The following is a 22,965-nucleotide window of genomic DNA, read 5'->3' as shown; positions in this document are numbered from 1 at the left end:
ATTCTTCAGCTTGGAGATTTATTTTTTAAACGACTGGCATAGTATATTCTAATAGGATATGTTAAAGCCATCTGTCCTCTTAATAAATTCTACAAAGCTGTGGGAAGCTTGCCAAAACCACTTGGCTGGCACATTACCTAAATGACAAGGCTTCCGTCTCTGACTTTAGTGACAATCATTCATAAATGTCAAATTTAATCAGGAACTGAAATTCTATGGGATATGGTTGTGGAATCTCCTACTCTCCCATCATATTAAAAAACATACTAAAACACTATGATAACAAAAAGAAAAGGAGTACTTGTGGCACCTTAGAGACTAACCAATTTATTTGAGCATGAGCTTTCGTGAGCTACAGCTCACTTCATCGGATGCATACCGTGGATCTGATGAAGTGAGCTGTAGCTCACGAAAGCTCATGCTCAAATAAATTGGTTAGTCTCTAAGGTGCCACAAGTACTCCTTTTCTTTTTGCAAAGACAGACTAACACGGCTGTTACTCTGAAACCTATGATAACAAACAAATAGATACAGATAAAAGAGGAGGATCACAAAGTGTGAACAGCAAGAGGTCAGATACTTGGGTGCCATTGACCGCTGTGTGCAATTCCAACAGACAAAGCAGCCATGAACCTGACAATCTGGCCAATAGAAATTCCTTTGCTTAGGGGAATCCTCCAGTTACACACAGGGTGTCTCTGAGTGTCACTGAAGACGTTCCTACATTATTACCCTACCCAGATATACCCAGGCAAAGGGCACATCTTGGAGGGGGAGGAACAGAGGTATGGCCAAGATGTCACAATACCCCAGTAATCCCCAGCTGCTGGAATTGCCTTTGAGGCTGCTCTACTTTATGTTAGGGACCAAACTGACACAAACTCATCTTTGTACCAGTATCCTCTCAAGAATTACATCAAACACAGCTAGGACCCCATTCAGGGCCTTGTTTCAAAATTCAGGGTTTCTACAGAGGCCAACTTAAGTGAAAATTTATACTCCAACAAATCAAGCACATTCAAAATTGTCAATATTTTCATTGGGATATATCTCGAGTCCTCTCTCCTCTTATGAGAAAGTTTTGTCTTTCCAGCACCTCCAAACAAACTTAAAATCCCATAAAATTTCAGTCAGATCTCTCCAGAGCAACCTGGGTCAGTCTGGTAAATGGCCTGTGATAGCCTGATTTTATTGCTTAGTCTCAGAGACCATTACAAGGTATGTTGCTTTGTCAAGTATCAGAATAGGAATTAACACTGGAAAGCTGAGAGCTTCAGCTTTGTAATGATATATGGGGGTGGAGGGTTCTGTCTTCAGTGGGGCAGAAGGTATAACTAACCTATAAAAATGACATTATTAAGATTATACTCTTGCACCTGCAGTGTATGTTATGCATAAGAACAGCATCCTACTTTTTGACCCAGTCAGTCCACCTCTCAGAAAGTCACTCTGTCACTGTAATTTCCATATCTAGGTTTTCAGATGAGCTCTGAGCACTTGCCCACCTCCTCATTAGACAAGGTCAAACAGGACTAATGCATGGAAGATTTACACCTCATTAGAATTGTCTTCATTGCTGTTATTTCACAAGCTAACAAAACAAAAAGGAATTATTCCCCAGTTAGTCCCACGCATCTTTATCTAGCTCATTAGCATTAGCATAACTCTTTTCTCCAGGGCAGCTCAGGGCTCAATTCTTGAAGGAAGGGCTGAGAACAGCAAAATTATAGTACCAAGTGGGACAGGCAGGAAACACTTTCCTGATTTATAATCAGGTCATCTTTACTGCAGCAAACACTCCCGCATTGTTGGGCTACTTAGATCAGCACATCAATTCTTCATCCATAAGAAACTAGCTTTCATTCCTGACAGCTGAGGCCACACATTGGAGGAGAGGCAGATTCCCACCCCTTACTTCACTGAGGGATTTTAACCCCTAACCACCATGCACTGTGCAAGATTTATACACACAATCACAAAGCCTTTAAATAAAGTCATTAATGGGGAAAATATTGTGTTGAACATCACTGGTAACTACATGAATGCACTACTTTTCCCCTTTGACAAATAGCCAGGGATGGTGGTGTGTGTAAGCCACTGGTCTGAGACTCAGGAGACCTAGGTTCAATCTCTGGCCCTGACAAACTTTCTCTGTGACCTTGGTCAAGTCACTTACTCTGTGACTTTGTTCTCTATCTGTAGGTGAGGTGAGATCTCTAGCTCATAGAAGTGTTTGAGGATAAAATTCATGTTTGTGAGGTGCTCAGATACTATGGTGATGAGTTTCACATAATAAGTACTTTGATAGATAGCAGTCTCCGTTGGGAAATTCTTTCAGCAAAGTACTCAGGCACGAACTCAGTGAAAATAATGGGCCTAAATCCATCCATATTCAGCAAAGTACTTAAGAGCACATCCTTAATCATCAGCAATAGGATTAAAATGAAAGTAGCTTGAGATTATTACTCTCAAACCAAAAAATTGCAGTCCCTGTTCTTAAAATCAAAAGCAATCTGTTTCTATTGTGCTCTATTTTACTGTGGATGGTAGCTGAGGCCCAGATTCTATTAATCAAGTAAAACTCCCATTGACTAATCAGCTGACATCAGTGAACCAAAAGGTTCATGAAGTCCAGGGAGTTTTACTCTCTGAAAGACCTCAAAATATGGCCCTAAAAAATGACTATACCATTAACTATCAACAAAACAAAATTCCAACAATGTGAAATATTCTACATTCCTTTGTTCAATTATCCTCCTACTGTACCAAGTCTTTTACTTCTACCTTGCACATAGGGCTGAGGGGTTTTGTTTGTCATTGTGCAATCTTCTTGCTGTCATGCATACATAAATTGGTGAATGTTATAAATAAAGGTCAACTAGAATACACAGTTGCCGTCGTCTAACCAGGGTTTTATGAAACCTTTTCCCCGTTTACCCTCCAGGAATCTTTCTACGAGAGAGTTAGAATGATTTCTTGACTTCTCAGCAGGTTCAGTTATAACACTGACCTTTTTTTTTTTTTTTTTTAAGCCATTGACACATGGAAGAACTTTAAACATTCTAGTGATTCAGATATTTAATCTAGGTTACTGAAGGAAAGAAGAAAAGGAGGACTTGTGGCAACTTAGAGACTAACAAATTTATTTGAGCACAAGCTTTCGTGAGCTACAGCTCACTTCTGCATCCGATGAAGTGAGCTGTAGCTCACGAAAGCTTATGCTCAAATAAATTTGTTAGTCTCTAAGGTGCCACAAGTACTCCTTTTCTTTTTGCAGATGCAGACTAACACGGCTGCTACTCTGAAACCTGAAGGAAAGAAGAAAGTAAAGATATTAATACCTGTACTAATTAAAATATAACACTTAAATTTTACACCAGGGTTAAGAATTTTTGGCTGGAACACTGAACAAAGAGTTGACCTCAATAACACACACGGCTCATGCATTGCCTATAGTTTCTTATATTGCTTTCATGTTGTCAACTAGACACCTAGGGTGAATTGCTGGCCCCGCTAAAGTCAATTTGCCATTGACTTCAGTGGAACTAGGATTTTACCCTTAATTTTTGTATTAGTTGATTTAAGATCAGCAAACTGAGTGACATTTTGGCTACGGAGGCTGATTGAAACAACTTATTTGACCCTCCCACTGACCCCCCACAAGAGAGTTCAGAAGTGACATGCTTTTCCTGTGCCTACGAATATTAGTATTAATCCACCCAAAAGAAATTGTTTATCTATTGCTGACAGTCTGGCACGTCCTTATCTAACCTCATCAAATGCTGTTGTAAGAGACTGCCAGTGGAATCAGTCAGTACCTCACTGATTGATGATAATATTGATTTATTCCTTCTTTATTTATTTATTTATTGAACACATGATCTGTCTTACCAACTACAAAACATTTCAGAAGTTTGTAACATCAAAGGCTAAGGCTTCTTGAGAAAAATGTACATCACTAGATTTCTGAAGATTCACCAGAGCTTTGGAGTTTTGGCTTTGATTTCTATTTAGTTTTATTTTTCATAGTCCATTCTATTTCACTGTCTCCCCTTCATTCAAAAATGATAAAACTGTTGCTACAGGATATTACAGACAATTTTTAAACTGATATTTTGTTATCCTGAGAATACTGCAAAAATATTTAGATAAAAGATTTTAAACTAAGAAAAAAGTGTACCACTAAACAATCATTTACATTTTCCTAAAATAACTAATAATATATCAAAAGTATCTCTGATACCAAAAACATTACAGTGCACTTCACAATTTTATACTGTTCCAGCTTGAGAAAATAGTGGACTCCGAGCCAGGATATTTCTTCTACTATATTTTATTCATAATGGACCTGGCTCTCCAAAGCCTTGCAACCAATTTAGTCATCTCCACTTGTAAAAGTGCACCAGTCCTAGTATGCATTCAGTTTGTACTAGGGCTGGCAAGCAATTTTAAAAAAATTAATCGTGATTAATCACACTGTTAAACAATAATAGAATACCATTTATTTAAATATTTTTGGATGTTTTCTACATTTTCAAATATATTGATTTCAATTACAACACAGAATACAAAGTGTACAGTGCTCACTTTATATTTATTTTGGATTACAGATATTTGCACTTTAAAAAAGAAACAAAAGAAATAGTATTTCAATTCACCTCATAACAAGTATTGTAGTGCGATTAAATCTGGGTAGCGGGAGAGCCCCTGTGACGAAGTGGGACTGTTCTTAATGTTTCCTCTGAATACTGTAGGGGTGCCTCAATTTTCCCTATGCATTTCTTAAGTCTCTAGGTGGTGGGATAAGGGAGTGTAATTGTTGCAGAGCAAAGGGCCAGTGTACATAAATGGCTGACACTCTGTCTCCTGGCAACTAATGGCCTGGGCCCTTCCCCCCTGCAAGGTGAGAGCTAAAGGTGTTGGAGAACAAAGGAATCAGGTGACCTCCTGGCCCGAAAAAGGGACAAAGCCCAGAGGAGGAGGGGCTGGAGAGGGAGTCAGTTTGGAGCTGGCTGGGGATTGGGAGTGAAGTGCAGACATGGCTGTCTGGCTCACTGCCCCTCAAAATGGACCCGGCTGAGGGGTCCTGTTCTCTGCACCTACAAGCTCTGTTTTAGACCTTGTTCCTGTCCTCTAATAAACCTCTGTTTTACTGACTGGCTAAGAGTCACGTCTGACTGCGAAGTTGGGGTTCAGGACCCTCTGGCTTCCCCAGGAGCCCCACCTGAGCAGACTCACTGTGGGAAGTGCACGGAGGGGCAGAGGATGCTGAATGCTCTGAGGTCAAACCCAGGAAGGTAGAAGCCATGTGAGCTTCTTGCCCTGAAGACAGTCTGCTCACAGAAAGGAGACTTCACCAGAGTCCTGACCGGCTTCGTAGGGAGCAGCTCCAGAGCATCGCCCGGGGACTTCGTGACAGCCCCATAGGGAGGCACTGACTGACGGCTGTTGCCGCATCCCAATTTTGCATCAGGTGCCCTGCCTCCACGACAGGGAGTGAAACTGCCCCCCCACCTCAAGAGGGAGGCCTCAGGTACCCCTTTCTGCACTCCCCCAATACCCCTTCCTGCACCCCCCAAATACCCCTTCCAGTACACACACCCTTTCCAGCAAGGCCCAAATACTCCTTCCAGCTCCTGCCAGGTACCCTTTCCAGCACCCCACAGGTACCCCTTCCAGTACACACACACCCTCCAACACCCCCAGGTAAATCCTTCAGCATCCCCCAAATACCTGCTCAGTACACACACATCCCTCCAGCATCCCTCAAATCTCCCCTCCAACATCCCCCATATGGCTCCCAGTGCACACACACACACACCCCAACTGTATCCCCCCTCCAGCTCCTTCTCTCTCTTCCAGCAGTGTCCTCTTTTTGGGAACCTGAAACATGGTAACCCTAGGTTTCAGAGTAACAGCCGTGTTAGTCTGTCTTTGCAAAAAGAAAAGGAGTACTTGTGGCACCTTAGAGACTAACCAATTTATTTGAGCATAAGCTTTCGTGAGCTACAGCTCCCTGATGAAGTGAGCTGTAGCTCACGAAAGCTCATGCTCAAATAAATTGGTTAGTCTCTAAGGTGCCACAAGTACTCCTTTTCTTTATGGTAACCCTAGTTACTGAAAGTTTCAAAGGTGCCTTAGAAAAGCCTCTGCATTGAGCTGAATTTCTGCTTCACTGATGTTCTACACTAGCATTTTTGTTAAAATCTCTCCCCATTACATGTTCACTGGGGCAACTTCACCAGTGGCAGCAGGGATGGGAGCATTCAAGACAAAAGCTTAAGTCAAAGTGAAAATGCTAGGTGGTACCTTTGAACATCGTTATAGGATTCAAACATAAATCCTTATAGTACAGGATATCCTATTAGCTGAAGAAAAAATACTGTAAGTACAACAGGATGCATTATGGACAAATGCTTAATTCTGAATGTCCTTGTTTTTGTGGGTGTGAGTCAGGCCCTTGAATTTATTTGAACATAATTTTCAAATACAGAGAAAACAGATGTGCTATTGGGGGTCTGCTTCTTTTAGATCACATATCATATCAATTCACTTGTTAAAATATATACAAGTTTGTTTTGTTATTTGGTGTATGAAGTGTGGTGTATTTGCCATATACCTTAGTAATAATGCATAATGTTAATAACACATATGCCACATTTTAGGTCCATGAGTCTGTCTACACATAGATGCTCTTTGGCCAGATTATTGTTAACCTGCATATAGGATTAAATCCTTCAGTTTTGCCATTAACTTTGATGGCAGCATATTTGAGCCTTACATGGTACAGATGATGCATTTTAATTAAGAATAGAAAATATTTTCATATTCTAGAGGCTGTACTAAAATGTGTACTGTGGTAAAAATAGAGAAATGCTTGTAGTGGATGATTTTTAATGTTGCTAACCCTAGAAAATATAAGGATTAAAAGGGTTGTGTCCATTTTAGCCCCCCAAAACATCAATTTAAAAAATAAGAACTTCATAAATGTGCAAAATGCAGTATCTGAAACATGAATACTTTGAAACTGCTTACTGTCTCAGTTGTAACAATTGGCCCAAATCATGTAAAAATATGTAAGTTTTTAAATGGATCTTTTGTATGCCATACTTTGGCTCAGAGCAGTTTGGCATCAGAGTTTTTATAAGATCTGATGAAAGGTTTACATGTTGTCAGACCATTAAATATGACAACACCAGCAGTCCCCTCCAAAACACAAACAAATGCAATAAACAATTCAAGACAGGACCTTCAGAGCAGACAGCTGATCATCTGCCCTCATTGATATTAATGATGCTTTCTTTTTACAGTGGCAGTTATATCAAATAAAGCAGATTAGAGCCATTGACAAAATGGATGTTTCTAGTTTTCAACTGGGGACAAACACTGATTTTCCCTCTGAAGTCTTAGAAGCTTGTGATAAACTCTCTATTCCATTTAAAAATATGAGGGGATCATCTTTTCCAAAACATGTGCTAATGTTGTACAGACTGGCGCTTTTTAAGCACTGTGCTCTATTAATTTCACCAGAAGTAAACAGCACTAACATTACAAAGTATCAGTATTGGAGATCCACTAATTTTATTGCACAAAACATTAATGGAAACCAATACAAAGATGGAATGAAAGCACACCATTGTAATTCTAAATTATATTAATGTGCAAAACAGTTACATACCTCGGACTAGATTAATCCAAACTGGTACAGGATGCTGTTTACACCTTCATGCGTCAGTCTGGTCTTCCTCTTTTCAAGGAATGTTCACCCTTAAGCTCAGGCCCATAATGTTGCTGCTGCTGGTCTTTCCTCAACATTTCCACCAACAGAGTTGATATTAGCATTTCTGCATGATCTGTGAAACAATTTTGCTCAATATATAAATAGTTCCTGACTATAATTATCACCTGCTAATCACAGAACCAATTTACACATTTAGAGCTGGATTCCAGAAATCGCAAACTCTTTTTACATTCTATGTGTAAGCAAATATTTAGGACCCTCTCCAACCTTCTGATGCTGAAATGGCACCTATTTGCTTTCTCCATTCAACCCCTAGTGACCAGTTTGCATTGGGTTACATTTTGAAGGCTATCTACTGTGTTGTTTTGTTTCAATTAGGCCTGACAGCTTAATTTACAGGTGGGACTCCATAGGATTCTCATCCCCATGCAGTCTGATGAGTGGAACTGGAGAAAGAAACAGCTCCAAAGAGGAGATTGAAATTGCTTCCCATTACTCTGTCTTAGCCTCCCTTAATATGTGGGTTTTCCATCAATGGGTTGTGCTAGCATACATCCTGGACCGAATCTAGGCCTAGTTATTTAGAGTTTGTTCCATTATGTTACCAGTAATAGACGTTAGACTTCATGGTAATTGTCAGTGTCACTCTGCTTTCCTTTTTAAAAAATTGATAGGAATGCATACAAAAATCTCTATTAAAATGAAAGAGAGATATTTAGATTGCAAAATCTAGCACTCAAAAGTTAGGCAACATCAATATAATGATGCCTGGTTCAACTTTAATTCTTCCTCTTTGTATATATGCATCATGATATAGTTGTTCATTGCATGATCATATCATATTTTTCCCCACAGGCCGCAATGAAACTATTTATCAAGGCAGAAAAAAACCCAAACCCAAAATAAGCTGATGAAGAATGTGATATGAGAAACAATATTAACCAATATCACCCAACGATAGTCGTAAGTGGCTATTTTCTATATACGCTACAATCTGTTTATGTGTTGTAACATTTGGCAAAACAAACTTGGACCCTGATGTTGAATTGTTCTATGTGGATAGATTTCTGCACCAGCACAAAGCTTCATTGACCTCACTGGGTATGTCTATACTGCAATTAAAAACCTGCGTGTAGCCTGTGCCAGTGGACTCTGTCTCATGGGGCTTTTGCTGCCAACTGTTTCACTGCAGTAGATGTCTGGGCTCAGGCTGCATCCAGGGATGTAGAACCCTGCAAGGTAGGAGGGCCCCAGAGCTTTGGCTACAGCCTGAGCCAGAATGTCTACACCACAATTAAACAGCCCCTTAGCCTGAGCTATCTGGCACAGGACAGTTGTGGGTGTCTAATTGCAATGTAGACATACCCAGTAAGGATCAGTGGTTTGCTCACATGGATCACAGTACAGGATCAGGGTTTACTTTTTAGTCCTATTCCTTCTGCTTATATTTTGTTCTTAGAAGGAAAATTCCTCAGTGTTTTAACTCAATGTAAAACTTTGCACCAAAGTAATTATTACAATCAGAGACACTGAGGAAATAAAGCAACTTTATTGGTGATATGTACAACTACAAAGATTTGAGCCACAACTAACAAGTAGAATTTATCCAAGTTCTAATGTCCATACATTCAGTTAAACAGAATTCATAGAACTATCTGTGATAATGCCACCTGGTGACTTCATAATAGTATAGTGACTATTATAGTAGTATAAAGGCCCCTAAGTGCTCAGTTCACAAGTCCAAAAAGCCCCAAACAAAAAACAAATTACCAAACCACACCACACACCTTCAAAAAGGTAACCTGTCTAACAAATCTGAAATGAAATAGAAAGGTGAAGCTGAACATGACAAGCGTTCTTGGAGCAACCAATTCATGGTGATCTCCTTATGACCTCTTTGGAAAAACAGAAGAGAGCTTTTGTTACAGATATCTAGATTAGAATAATAAGACAAAAGCACAATTTAGAGTAGATATAGAGGGACAAATAACTCACGTCTGAGTAGTGGAAATGGTAACTTTCACGCACCACACTGACAGATATAAAATCATACACAGGTATGGGGAAATTACTCTTTTTGCCAGTCTCAGGGTAGATGACATATCTAGAGCTGGAAGTTTTATATGCTGCAATTGATATCTAATAAGACAAGTATTAGGTAGCCATTTTTAGCTGCATTACAATAGCATCATCAAAACAGTGTCACAGAAAAACCTCAGCTGCCAACTGTTCTTTCCTCAGACTGACACCCACCACGGTGAATGTACCCTATGCTGCATGAAGAATACCCTCCCGTATAACATCTACCATAGATATATTGACAATTAGGAAAAAATGACTTTGTATAATATTTGTAGCTTGAAAGAAACATCTACTGTAAACTTGTCAGCTTTATACCATCTGGCACCAAAAGCTATTAAATCTGATGCAATTTCTAAACTGTGTTATTCTCTGTTTGGCTTTACAAGGAAAAATACATACTTTTTCCATACAATCAAAAAGTATGGAAAAACATACTTGTTTCTAACCAGTAGAGTTTGGATAGGTTTAAGGGAATTTTAGAAGTCAGAAACAAGTGTTTCTTTAATAATTTGGAGCTGACACAAGAAACTCTGCAGACTGCACACAACAATAAGGCAAAGCAGAAGGAACACAAGGAGCCAGATTCTGCTCTCAGTTACACCAGCAGCTCCACTGAAGTCAATGCTCTCATTAACAGCAGTGTAAAAGCCAGTGCAAGAGTAGAATCAGACTTAGAGGGGAAAATTCTGCTTTCAGTTTTATACATGTAACCACAATGACTTCATCTGATACATGCACAACCCAATGGATTCTGCTCTGATTTACCCTGCTACACCTATGCTCCATAACAAAATTTGGTCCCTCTCTTTCAGATATCTATAAAAATGCCTCAAAGTTTTAGTGTCAAAAACAATTAAAATAGCTATTTTCTGCCTTCTTTCGTGTAGCGCTGGCAAATCATCACCAGAATCTGAAACACTGCAAATCAGCTTCTCTCTAATCTGGTTTATATCTCAAAGTTGGCTAGTCAATTTGTGTTGAAGAGTGCACTGGAAAATCCACTATATTCCAAAAACAAGATCTTATTCACTGAGTGAGCTTTTCTAAAATATTCATAGAGTGCCTCTAGTTTTAAAGTTTTTTAAAATATTTTTATGTGGGCTGGGAAAGGATGACTCAGATTATTATGCATATAAAGCTTGGTTTGTGATAGCTACAAAACTGCAATTTCTATAAAGTTGCCATTCCCACACTATTAATTTACAGGAGGAAAATGCTTTTATTAAACCTAATTTGTAAATTACAAGGGAAAGAAAATGAAAAATGTCTTTTTCACCTACAGTTTTGGACATGAAAAAAATTGTGCGCATACACCAGCTGTAGCATCAAGCTTGCACTACTAATGCCGTATCAGTAACACAGCCCAGTTTTAATCATAGCGAAATTCTTCTTCTATAGTTTTCTTAATCAGGATGGTTAACAATACCACCTTCACCGCCAGGATTCCAATTACATGTAGCATTATTGATGCGCCCATCCACCACCAATACGGTTCCTTCAGATGTTTTTACATGTTAAATTGCTGAAGTTATTTAGAAACCAGTTCAGTAAAAAATGGTTCTGTCTACCTGGAGTCTGACCTACATGAAGACTCCAATCATTAAAGTCAGTTTAACTGAACCAGTTTTAAAACTGGTTTGAATTTTTGAGGAAATTTTCCCAATGTAAATTAGCCTGATGGATGTTTGGCTAGACTTCTTTACTAGTCGACATCTTGTAGACTGGGAGACAAAGGAAGGTCTTGTGGGTCAGACTCTGGCCTAAAACTCAGGAGGTTTGAGCTCAACTGTTTGGTCTTGGTCAAGCCAGTTATTCCCTCTGACTAGACTTCCAAAAGTGATTTAATTACTTTGGATGCCTCAATTTTTGGACATCCAACTTGACATAGCTTAAGGAGACCTGATTTTCAAAGGGAAGGAGCTCAGCACTTTCTGAAAATCAGGTCCTCTTAACATACCTCAAGCCACCCAAATTATCCCTGTAAAAAAATCTTGTCTTCTGTGCCTCCGCTCCACAGCTGTAAAATGGGGACACTATTCCTTCCTTCCTCCCAACCTTTGTCTTGTCTAATTAGATCATAAGCTCTTTCAGGCAGGGACAGTGGGTCGTGTTTGTACAAACAATGGGGCCCTGATATTGGTTGGAACCTCTAAGCTCTATGCTAATGCAGCTAGCAAGTGATAACTCCACTATTTTTAGTCTCTCTCCATTTTATTTCCATTTGAATTATGTATCTGATACAGTTATTTTAAAATATTTAAAAATAGGGGAGATAACGTGGGGGGAGAAAGTTCAGCAAATTATTTAAGTTTTATTAGAATTAGAGTTCAATTAGAATAAGAGACAACCCACACTCAGGGATTCCAAGGTCAGGTAGGAAAATCTTCAGGCTGCTTGATGCCTAAAATGTTAACACAAAGATGTTTGTTTTGTTTTTTATCGTCATCAGCTCAGTGACTGTGTTCCATTCAAGACTGTTACTATTGGAACCTTACGGTAACATTTTAAAATATTCTTCCTTTTGGATAAAAATATCATAAAATTGAAGGATAAGTTGTTTACGTAGAACAATAGGGCATCTGATATTTAATCTGCAAGCACTCAATAGGAAGTATTCCAAGTAATGGCACTGTGCTATTATCATATCACTTAGTAAAATGGCAGCAAATTATTGTATTATTCACATCTCGCTGGGGCCATGCTGAATTATCATGGAGATGCCTTTAAAAATGACATTTAACATATTCCTTTTACATAGTAAAGTGGTTAAAAGCACATTCGACTTTTAAAATGTTTCTGATCTCTTGGCAGCTTGCTGATACATTCTATGGGCCCCCTGCCTCCCACGTTGTTAACTACAGCTCTAAAACTTTTTATAATTACGAATATTGCAGTCACACTAAATTAGACTGACAGATGAAATACTGATTACTAAGGACTTATTAAGGACTACTTTGCAACCAATTATGCTGACATTTGACTTGATTTGACAGTTGAATTGAGTGGAAGATTCCTCTAAACAGAGGAGAAGAATTTAATTTATATCCTCATCATTTTAAGATAATTGTTCAGGACAGATTCATTAATATACCACTACAAAATTTATTTTTATCCCAGCATGGAGCACCCATGATTCAAATGATAGACAAACAGTAAGAGCGTGGGGTCTCAAACACACATGTATTCTCACACACTTTAAGGTTCAGCAGCTGCTACTCTGTATTTCGTGGGATCTTTGGTGCATAACATCGCAGTTCACTACCAGCTCCCAGGAACCTTCCCTGAGCATCAACTAAAGCAGGACAAACAATATCTTCATGTCAGGATTTTTTCCCCAGCAGAGGATGAGAATCTCTTTGTGCGATTATACTTAATTTCCACCGCTGTAAATTTGCCATACTGTTACAGGCAAATTTGCCATCATTACATTGCTTCCTGATAATTGCTCAAACTGTGCTGTGATTTAGTGAATTTCACCAGGAAGCTCACTTTTTGAAATGCACATCTAATTTTTAAATATATATATAAATAAAAATTAAGAGAAAAGATTACCCCTCCCTTTGAGTAGCACTGGTAAGTATCTGTAGAGCAGGATGAGTGGAACCAAGGGTGCTTGAGTTTGAAAGGATGAGAGTGACAAACTGATCCCCAGGCAGAATCCTCTTTAAAGAGGATGAGCAGGCACACACGTGATATGAGAGGAGGAAATGGTGTCTCGTCACATTTATTGTACCAGAGAGAGACCAGCAAAAATTGAAAAAGGGGGAAAAGTGCCCTTTCCATGGAAACAAAGAGTTAATTTAGGCACTTTTCAAAACATTTTGAAGCCCAGGTTAAGTTATGAGCAAACTGAATAAAGATATGACAAACTAGCAACAAATATTTTAAGTGCAATTAATCAGGATTATTTATGTATTCCATAACACCTAATCAACCTATGGAGCTTATTGGCACAAGATATCATGGATATCATGATATCATGGAGGCCAGGAATTTAGTAAGATTCAAAAAAACCAAACCACCCTGACATTTATACAATTATACAAATGAGAACATCCCACAGTTCATGGGTAGCACATAAGCCAACCAAGCTAACCTGCAAGCATACTATTCCATAGCTGTCCACAATAGTATTTCCTTACAAACAAATGGTACTGGGTGTCGCGGGGCCTGAAGTGGCTCACAGCTAAGAATGGAAAACTTAGGACAGATTGTCACAAACTGGTGGGTATACTCTATCATTATATTTCACCAAGCCAGGAACAAAAGTGTGCTCCTGGATCACTATATTAGTTTTGCCATGGAGCCATAGACAATCCCCTTAGGCATTCCAGCCCCTTTTTGCCACCCAGACAAACTGGACTTTATGATGAAAGGTTATTAAAACACACATATTAGGATCTTTCAGCCCCAGTGGGCTAGTCACTTGCCTAGGTCCATGGATACTTCAGATCACACACTAAAAAAATAACACTGTAGCCAATCCGTAGTAAACTAACTAAAGATTTGTTAACTAAGAAAAAGTAATTAGAGTTATTAAATGCTTAAAGCAGATAAAATACATTACAGTTGGGTCAGAGCATATAGTCCAAAATAATAGCAGGAATGCTAAAACTGCTGGTTTTCTATGAGTCTGTCTGGGTTGCCCAAATAGTTTAGGGACCTTAGTCCTTTTGTTCAAAATGTCCCTTTGTTAGAGTTCACCAGTCCAGAGATGGGGTAGGAAAGAAATGGCTAGGGGCTTTCGTTCACTCCTTTTATATCTTGACCCTTTTTGCTGGAAAAATCCTGGCTGTGATACAAGTCAGGCAGCTTTATGGCGTCTGTGCTCTGCCATCCATCCTTCATCTAAACTGCAGATTCTAGCTTGCACCTTTTCCTACATGCCGTCTGAGGTATCTTTGGGAACAATGTGCATACGCCCTTGTTTACAGTTTGTTTGTTATCCCTGAAGAGCTAACCTGTGGGCATTTCTCAAGATCACTGCATGTTTGAAATATAAATACATAGTTTCATAACTTCATATACAATGAAGATACACACATTTAAACAGGATAATAAATCTTAGCAGATTACAACTTTTCCAATGATACCTCATAAGACATACTTCTTAGAAGATTTATCACAATTTTGCAATATTAGTGTAGATGGGCACCTTCCCTTCTATTCAGCATCACACTGGGCACTCTCAGAGACAGGACACTGGATTAGACAGATAGAGCAATGACGCCAGGGCTGGATTACCCAATACGCAGACTAAGCACATGCTTAGGGCACCAGCAAAGCAGGGGGCAACAAAAATAATTAGTTTTTTTTAAAAAAAAATTGATATTTGATATTTCAAAAAAGCATCGAAGTAGTCATCATGGGAAGAATCAGAACTTTGTTAGACTTCCTTAGACTCCACTACACACTCTTCCCCCATTTTTCTGTTCTGTTTTTATTACTTATCCCCACCTAAACCAGGGGGGCGTCCTACTAAAGTAGATTGAAATAACAAGAGGAAATCAGATCCTGTAATGTATTGCAATAAATTTATGTTTTATTATTGATATATTCTTCTGAGTTATACGTACTTGATTTGTTTTTTTTTCTTTCTTATATATATATTATATATATACATAAAAATAGTGTATGTTGTGTAATTTTTTTTTTTTTAAGTTCAGGTAACTGAGATAAGGGGTAGAATGAAACATAACCAACTGAGTGGAGCACAGAAACATAAAGTGACGGAACAAAAGAAACAAAAAACTAGTGAAATTTTCTAAAATCTTCCAAAGCTGACATCATTTTTCAAAGCGAATCCATCAGAAGCAACATCTTCTCTCAGTAGCACAGACATCATTCCAAAACCTGTAGGTGTTTCAGAGACTGACCCTTCTTCTATTGGTGAAACAAACACCATTCCAGAACATGTGGATGTATCAGAGACTGTAACTGATCATCCTATTCTTGGTGGTAAAACAGACATTGTTCTAGAACTGGGGTCTCAAACACGCGGCCCGCGGGGTTCTTCTTTGAGGCCCGCCAAGTTCCCTGTGCCCCCCCCACCGTCCCCGCCCCAGCGCGCCACATCCCCAGCCTACCTCCAGGCCAGGGGTGAGCAAACTACGGCCCCGGCCAGATCCGGCCCCTCAGGCTTTGGATCCGCCCCATGGATTTGCCAACCCCGTGGTTCTGAGGGCCCTGTGCTGCTTCCCTGTGGCCCTAGGGGGGGTGGGAGGGGAGCAGAGAACTCCGTGAGCTGTTTTTGCCTGTGGTTACCCCCCCTGAAGCTCCCATTGGCTGGGAACGGGGAAACACACGGAGCAAAGTGGCATGGGGCCCGGGCCGGGCCGGGGCTGGGGCCAGAGCCAGAGCCAGGGAACCTACCCTGGCCCCGGTGCACACCCCTGCCACCCCAGAGCTGCTCAAGGTAAGTGGCGCCGGGTTGGAACCCGAACTCCTCCCGCACCCCACACCCCAACTCCCTGCCCTGAGCCCTCTGCCTGTACCCCAACCCCCTGCCACACCCCACACTCCCTCCTGCACCCCAACCCCCTGCCCTGAGCCCCCTGCTGCACCCCACGGGCAGGGGCAGGGGTGGAGTGGGGCACAGGGGCAGCAGCCCTTGGGCCAACGTACAAGTCCTCATGTGGCCCTCCTTCTGATTCGAGTTTGAGACCCCCAGTTCTATAAGGTGTGGATCTGTCAGAAACTGAACCTGCTCATTCTGTAAATAATAGGAGAAAAGATCCTGGTATGTAGGTTGATTTCAGTACTGATGATGTAGCTTACTGGATAGATCGTGGACCAAATGATTGTCAACACCACACTGGACTATTTGAGAAATCACGGTGGACTTTCACCAATGGCAAACAAACAAGATATTGTCCACAAAAAATATTTTTCTGCATAAAAGTGAATGGTGAGAGATACACTCGAGCATGGCTACTGTATTTACCATCAACAGGGTCTGTGTACTGTTTTGTTTGCAAACTTTTTGCATATAAACCTTCAACATCCCTGTTTGCTGTGGATCGATTTAGTGACTGGTGGAATACTGTTTTAATTGAACAACATGAAAATAGCACTACTCACAGAGATTCAATGTTGACATATTTAAATCAAAGACAGGGCTTTGGATTGACACAAAAATTGGGAGAACATATTAAAGGGGAGCATGAATACTGGCAACATGTCTTGCAGCATGTTATAGCTGTTATTCAAACATTCGCTGAACGTGGTCTGCCTTTCCGGGGATCAAATGACACATTTGGATCATTGCAGAATGGAAATTTCTTGGGATTGGAGCTTGTGGCTCAGTTTGACTCATTTTTAGCAGGCCATATCTCAAAATATGGGAATGCTGGCAAAGGTAACCCATCATCCTTATCCAAGACAATATGTGATGAACTCATTGGTCTAATGAGTGACAAAGTTCGTTCAGCTATTGTGGATGAAATAAATACTGCTGGGTACTTCAGTTTATCTGTCGACTCTACACCTGATCTTTCACATATTGATCAAATGAGTATTGTACTAAGATATGTGTCTCCCACAGATGGAAAACCAGTTGAACAATGTATAACACTCCTCAATTTGAAAAGCCACATTGGCGAAGAAATGGCAAATCAAGTACTGCATTATCTGTGCCAAGTCTGAAAAATAGATTTCTCAAAGTGCAGAGGTCAATCTTATGACAACGCTGCCAACATGGCAGGGCGTTATCAAGGCAAGCAGACGAAGCTTTTAGAACAGAACAAATATGCCATATTCATACCAGGTGCTGCACACTCTCCCAATCTTGTTGGCTGCAGCGCTGTTGATTGTTGTCCGGTGGCAGTAAGTTTTTTCTCAACGGTCCAGTTACTTTATACCTTTTTCAATGCCTCAACACACCAATGGGTAGGTCTTAAAACATATTTGGGCAATGACTGTGTGTTGAAATCTCTTTCTAATACTCCCTGGGAGGCACATGCAGTGGCAGTGGCAACTAGTGCAATTCTGGAGTCCTACTCAAAGATTGTGGATGCCTTAGAAAGTATAGCTGAAGACCAATCACAAAAGGGAGAAACTATACAAGAGGCAGAAAACGTTGCAAAGAAGATGCAAGAACTAGAGTTTGAATTCATGTTGACCATGTGGAACGAAATTTTACAACACTTTTACCACACAAGTCAAGCTTGTTAGGATATAGATATTCAGGCCTGTCTGCAAAGGCCTGTACTCTAAGAATGTAGGTGTATTCTTATCACTTGGCTAGTGATAGAGGTATAAAAGAAAGAATCAAAATCACTGTCTGCTGGTGTAAGGGCCTTCTCTTACTGCGACAGTCTGAGGCCCTGTTCTTAGGCTAAGGCCTTTGGCTAAGCAGCAGAGGCAGCCATAAGCTGGGAAGCAAACAGTCACAACCTCACATTCCAAACTAGTCACACTGAAATAAGGTGCTATTCGGCTGTTAGGAATACAATCCTGTCCTGATAGTTCCTATCACCTCCAGAGAAAGGGAAGTGCCTAGAAAATGTAAAAGGAAACTTAGTTTGATAGCATCCTGTCTAGCAAGAACTCACTTATCAATAGCTGGGATGTGAAATCCTCACTTCTGTATTGTCTTGTCATTATAGTTCCCACTTTGCTATTGTTTGTCTGTATAATCTCTGTCTGGTTCTGTGATTGTTCCTGTCTGCTGTATAATTAATTTTGCTGGGTGTAAACTAATTAAGGTGGTGGGATATAATTGGTTACATAATCATGTTACAATATGTTAGGATTGGTTAGTTAAATTTCAGGAAAATGATTGGTTAAGGTATAGCTAAGCAGAACTCAAGTTTTACTATATAATCTGTAGTCAATGAGGAAATGACTGGGGGTGGGCATGGGCATGGGCATGTGGGTGAGGGAGATGGGAACAGGGAATGGGAGTAAGAAAATTGGAATCATGTTTTGCTAAAGGGGGAAATGGGAACAGGGAATGGGAGTAAGGAAGTTGGAATCATGTTTGGCTAAGGGTAGGAATGGGAACAGGGACACAGGTGTAAGGCTCTGTGGTGTCAGAGCTGGGAAGGAGGATACTAAGGAAGGAAACTGGAATCATGCTTGCTGGAAGTTCACCCCAATAAACATCGAATTGTTTGCACCTTTGGACTTCGGGTATTGTTGCTCTCTGTTCATGTGAGAAGGACCAGGGAAGTAAGTGGGTGAAGGAATAAGCCCCCTAACAAAGCTCCTCAAGAAAAAGAATTGGATTTGAAAACATGTGCAGACCTCTGTCAATCATTAGCAGACCACTTACACACTTTGAGGAATGATTTCGAAAGATTTGAAGGCATATCAAAAGATATGTTGCCTGATACTAACTACAAAGAAGCCCAGTCTCGCAAGTGAATCAGGAAAAAACAAGCAAATGATAGCAGTGCAACAGAAACAGAATTGAATGCTAGAGACAAATTTCGCGTATCTACTTACTATGCTATAATTGATACACTTGAAGCTCATATGAAGAGGAGAGGTGAAGTATACAAAGAAATATCAAGTAGATTTTCTTTTCTAAATGATATGGACTTATCTGACGAACAATATTCACAAGGTTCCCAAAAGCTAGTTGACTCCCCTGTTGACTTGAACATGAATCTCTGTTGCGGTTCAGTGATGAGACAGAACACAGCTTTATGCAAGCAAACAGGCTGGTCAGCGGAGATGGGCTGTTCTGCCCCCCCTGCCTTCCACCTTCTCCTTTTATTATATTTCTCCCCCTAAGCATTACACACTGCTACACAAAGGAATGTATGACGTTGATTCATATGCTTAGTTACCATCCTCTATCTACTACAATCCTGGTTCTCAGGCCTTGAGCCCAGGCTAAAGAAACCTCCCACAGTTGCTGTCCAAACAATCAAGTTCTCAGGGTTCATATCTAGCCCTTGTCCTTGGATAGAGCAATGTGTACATTGCTCCTAGGAAACAGTCAGGGTGTGCCCCACCTGCTTCCAGGTGGAATAGCTAGACATTAACCCTTCATCTCCCCTTTTTTTGTTTATTGATAGTTGGCCATCTCATGGTAGCCGCCAATTTGTTTTGTCATGCTATTTAACTCCCAGACAGACAAGAACATAACCTGGGGAGCTTTCCAGGGCAAAAATTTTACAAAGTCTTAACAAGGAAGGAATACATTATACACAGCAGCAACAAAAAATAAGCCCAATGATTACAAACACAAAATAACCAAAAGCTTAACATCTGCAATATAATCATCTAAAAGGGGTACACTTCTTTTACTACAATTGTAACCAGCAAAAGGCAATATAAGTATCATTCTACTAAGACAGCAAAGGGTGCCATCACTTAAATTTGCAGGAATATAATTAAAGGTGCATGAACCACAAGTAAAAACCCATCCTGATGGTAGGATGATATGGCCATACTTATATGAAACATTAACAGCATGGGAACAATTTAAAAGGGATTGAGAAATTTTTTGACAGCCCAATGGCACCTTTGTACTAGTGCAGTTAACTACACGCGCACAGGTGACATTGTGAGCCCCGGCCGGGTACGGTTTGTGAAGGAATATAGCCGTGCGAGGCAGAGTATAGTTGGCCGGGCCCCAATTAGCCATGCTAGAGTACTGGGAGGAAAGATTAGCATAAGCAGAGAACAGTATCTTATTCTCCTTCGGGCTTGTAACGGGGGAGGCGCTTCCGAGCCAACCCCTACAGGAAATAGCAGGCACAAAAGGCACACAATCATCACAGAATTAGCAGTGATTTGGGCGAGAATCGCCACAAACAAAGTCTTAGGAGTTTCTGGCTGCTGATCTGCTGCCAGTTTTCGTTGAGCCGTGGTGACCAATGCTTTTACTGCTCCCCCTGTCACGGGCTGGCTTGGGACGTTACGCCTCCTCCGTTTCCGTCCCGCCGTTGTCGACTCGGGGGGCAACGCGGTCTCCTCCAAGGTCAGCTGAAACTCTGGTATGGGATTCGACAGCCCCTGGTGCCATGCCATGTTGTTTAAGTGCTGGTCGCACGCACCGGGCTGGAACCCACAACGGTCCGGGATCCACGAAGTGGATGAGTGACGCGTCTGAAACCCTTGCCGGGCGAGGTGAGTGCTGAGGGCCCCACGTTTGGGCGCCAGTTGTTGCGGTTCAGTGATGAGACAGAACACAGCTTTATGCAAGCAAACAGGCTGGTCAGCGGAGATGGGCTGTTCTGCCCCCCCTGCCTTCCACCTTCTCCTTTTATTATATTTCTCCCCCTAAGCATTACACACTGCTACACAAAGGAATGTATGACGTTGATTCATATGCTTAGTTACCATCCTCTATCTACTACAATCCTGGTTCTCAGGCCTTGAGCCCAGGCTAAAGAAACCTCCCACAGTTGCTGTCCAAACAATCAAGTTCTCAGGGTTCATATCTAGCCCTTGTCCTTGGATAGAGCAATGTGTGCATTGCTCCTAGGAAACAGTCAGGGTGTGCCCCGCCTGCTTCCAGGTGGAATAGCTAGACATTAACCCTTCAAATCTCTGTGGAGAAGTACAGCAGTTCCACTGTTATATGCGTGCAAAGTTTAACGAAACAGGAAAAATGAAATTCAGTCACACAGTATTGTGTCATGATCTTCATGACACAATACTGAAAGACGGATTACAATGTGTATTTCCAAATGTAGAGATCACACTACATATTTTTCTAACATTGATGATTACTAACTGCTCTGCAGAATGCTCTTTTTCTCAACTGAAAAGAATAAAAAACCCTCAGAGAACAACAATGTGTCAGGACAGACTTGATTCACTTTCCCTATTGTGTATGGAAGCGGACATGCTTCGTCAAGTCAGCTTCGATGAACTTATCCAGAATTTTGCAATCAGATTTTGCAATCAGAAAATCTAGAAAGAAGCTATTTTAATTTCAGCATACATGTAAGTTTTGTGTTTTATTTTACTGTATAGTATTGTTTTTATTTTGAATTACATGTGGGGGGCACCATAATTTTTTCAGTGCTTAGGGCCTCTAAAGGTCTTAATCTGGCCCTGACTGATGCGATCGTAGGGGAACTGAACAAATGGGGTATCAATGGTGGCATCACTGGCAGAGTGGAGAGGAGAAGTATCCAGAATTTTGGATACCTAACTTCAGCTCTTCAGTCTGAATAATAGCCTGTCTTGTAGGATTTCTACTACTTCCTGACTTAGGTCAGGAATATTCAAATGACAACTCTTCTCATACTGCAGCATTTCAATGTTTTCACTTCTGGTGTCAGATGAAACCCAGGAAACACCAGGAAATACGTTGATACGTTAAAAAATGTTCAGTAATCTCAGATATTGTTTTACACACCAACGCTGATACTAATGCACATCCCTATTTACAATTTCAGCAGAGAGCCCAAGAACAGAACAGGCCACAGAGGCTGAACAGTCCTCTAAACCCTAGAGGAGGTTCTTCCATCCAAGACTACGTCTACACTAGGAGCTAGGTGTGTGATTCCCAGCTTGCACAGATATACACATGCTCGATCTCATCAGAGATAGCATGCTAAAAATAACAGAGTAGCTGTTTATAGCACAACCAGCAATGGCTTCATGGGCTAGCCACCCTGAATACAACTCCACTGAATCCCATGGGTACATACTTGGGGCAGCTAGCCTGTGCTGCTCCTGCTGTGGCCCATGCTATTCACAGCTTCAATACCATATGTAGCATGCTAGCTCAGATGAGAGCTAGCATGAGTATGGCTACACGAGCTGGGAAATACCCTGCCCCCCTCCCCACACACACACACCTCAGAGTGTAGATATAGCCAAATTTAAGGCCACTGGCAGTTCATTGTGGGGATGCTGTTACTATTTCTTCCTGTGCTATTCTTAATCTATGGAAAGAACACTTCAGTCACCAAGTCCATCATTCCAACACCTTACACAAGAAAAAAAAATGGTTGCCTTGCATTTGAGTTGAACATGTTTTTATAAATTAATTACAATGAGCTTAATAGGTGTAAATTGAAGAGCATTTTAGCTGCCAACACCTGAGTTGGGAGCTCAGTGTGTTTCTCCTGCTCCTCCATTAATATCATCACCTACGTCGGCAGAGTAAAGCCTTCAATCATTTCTTGCTATTCTAGATTCCAGTTTTCTTGTTTGAAATGCAAGATACAATG

The 22,965-nt window shown here is 40.7% G+C and overlaps 1 protein-coding gene across 1 annotated transcript in view; it reads right to left on the bottom strand.

The window, feature by feature from the left end:
- Positions 1-7,767: 7,767 nt before the first annotated feature.
- IL17REL (interleukin 17 receptor E like) overlaps positions 7,768-22,965 on the bottom strand; it is a 349,944-nt gene continuing 334,746 nt past the window's right edge. The window contains exon 19 of the transcript XR_012156809.1: positions 7,768-7,853. The gene's annotated coding sequence lies outside the window, so the exon portion shown is untranslated. The remainder of the gene's footprint in view (positions 7,854-22,965) is intronic.

This window comes from Lepidochelys kempii, chromosome 1 (assembly GCF_965140265.1).
Source record: "Lepidochelys kempii isolate rLepKem1 chromosome 1, rLepKem1.hap2, whole genome shotgun sequence".
NCBI lineage: Eukaryota > Metazoa > Chordata > Testudines > Cheloniidae > Lepidochelys > Lepidochelys kempii.
The sequence above is the reverse complement of the archived record's forward strand: the minus strand, read 5'-3'. Positions and strand labels throughout refer to the sequence as shown.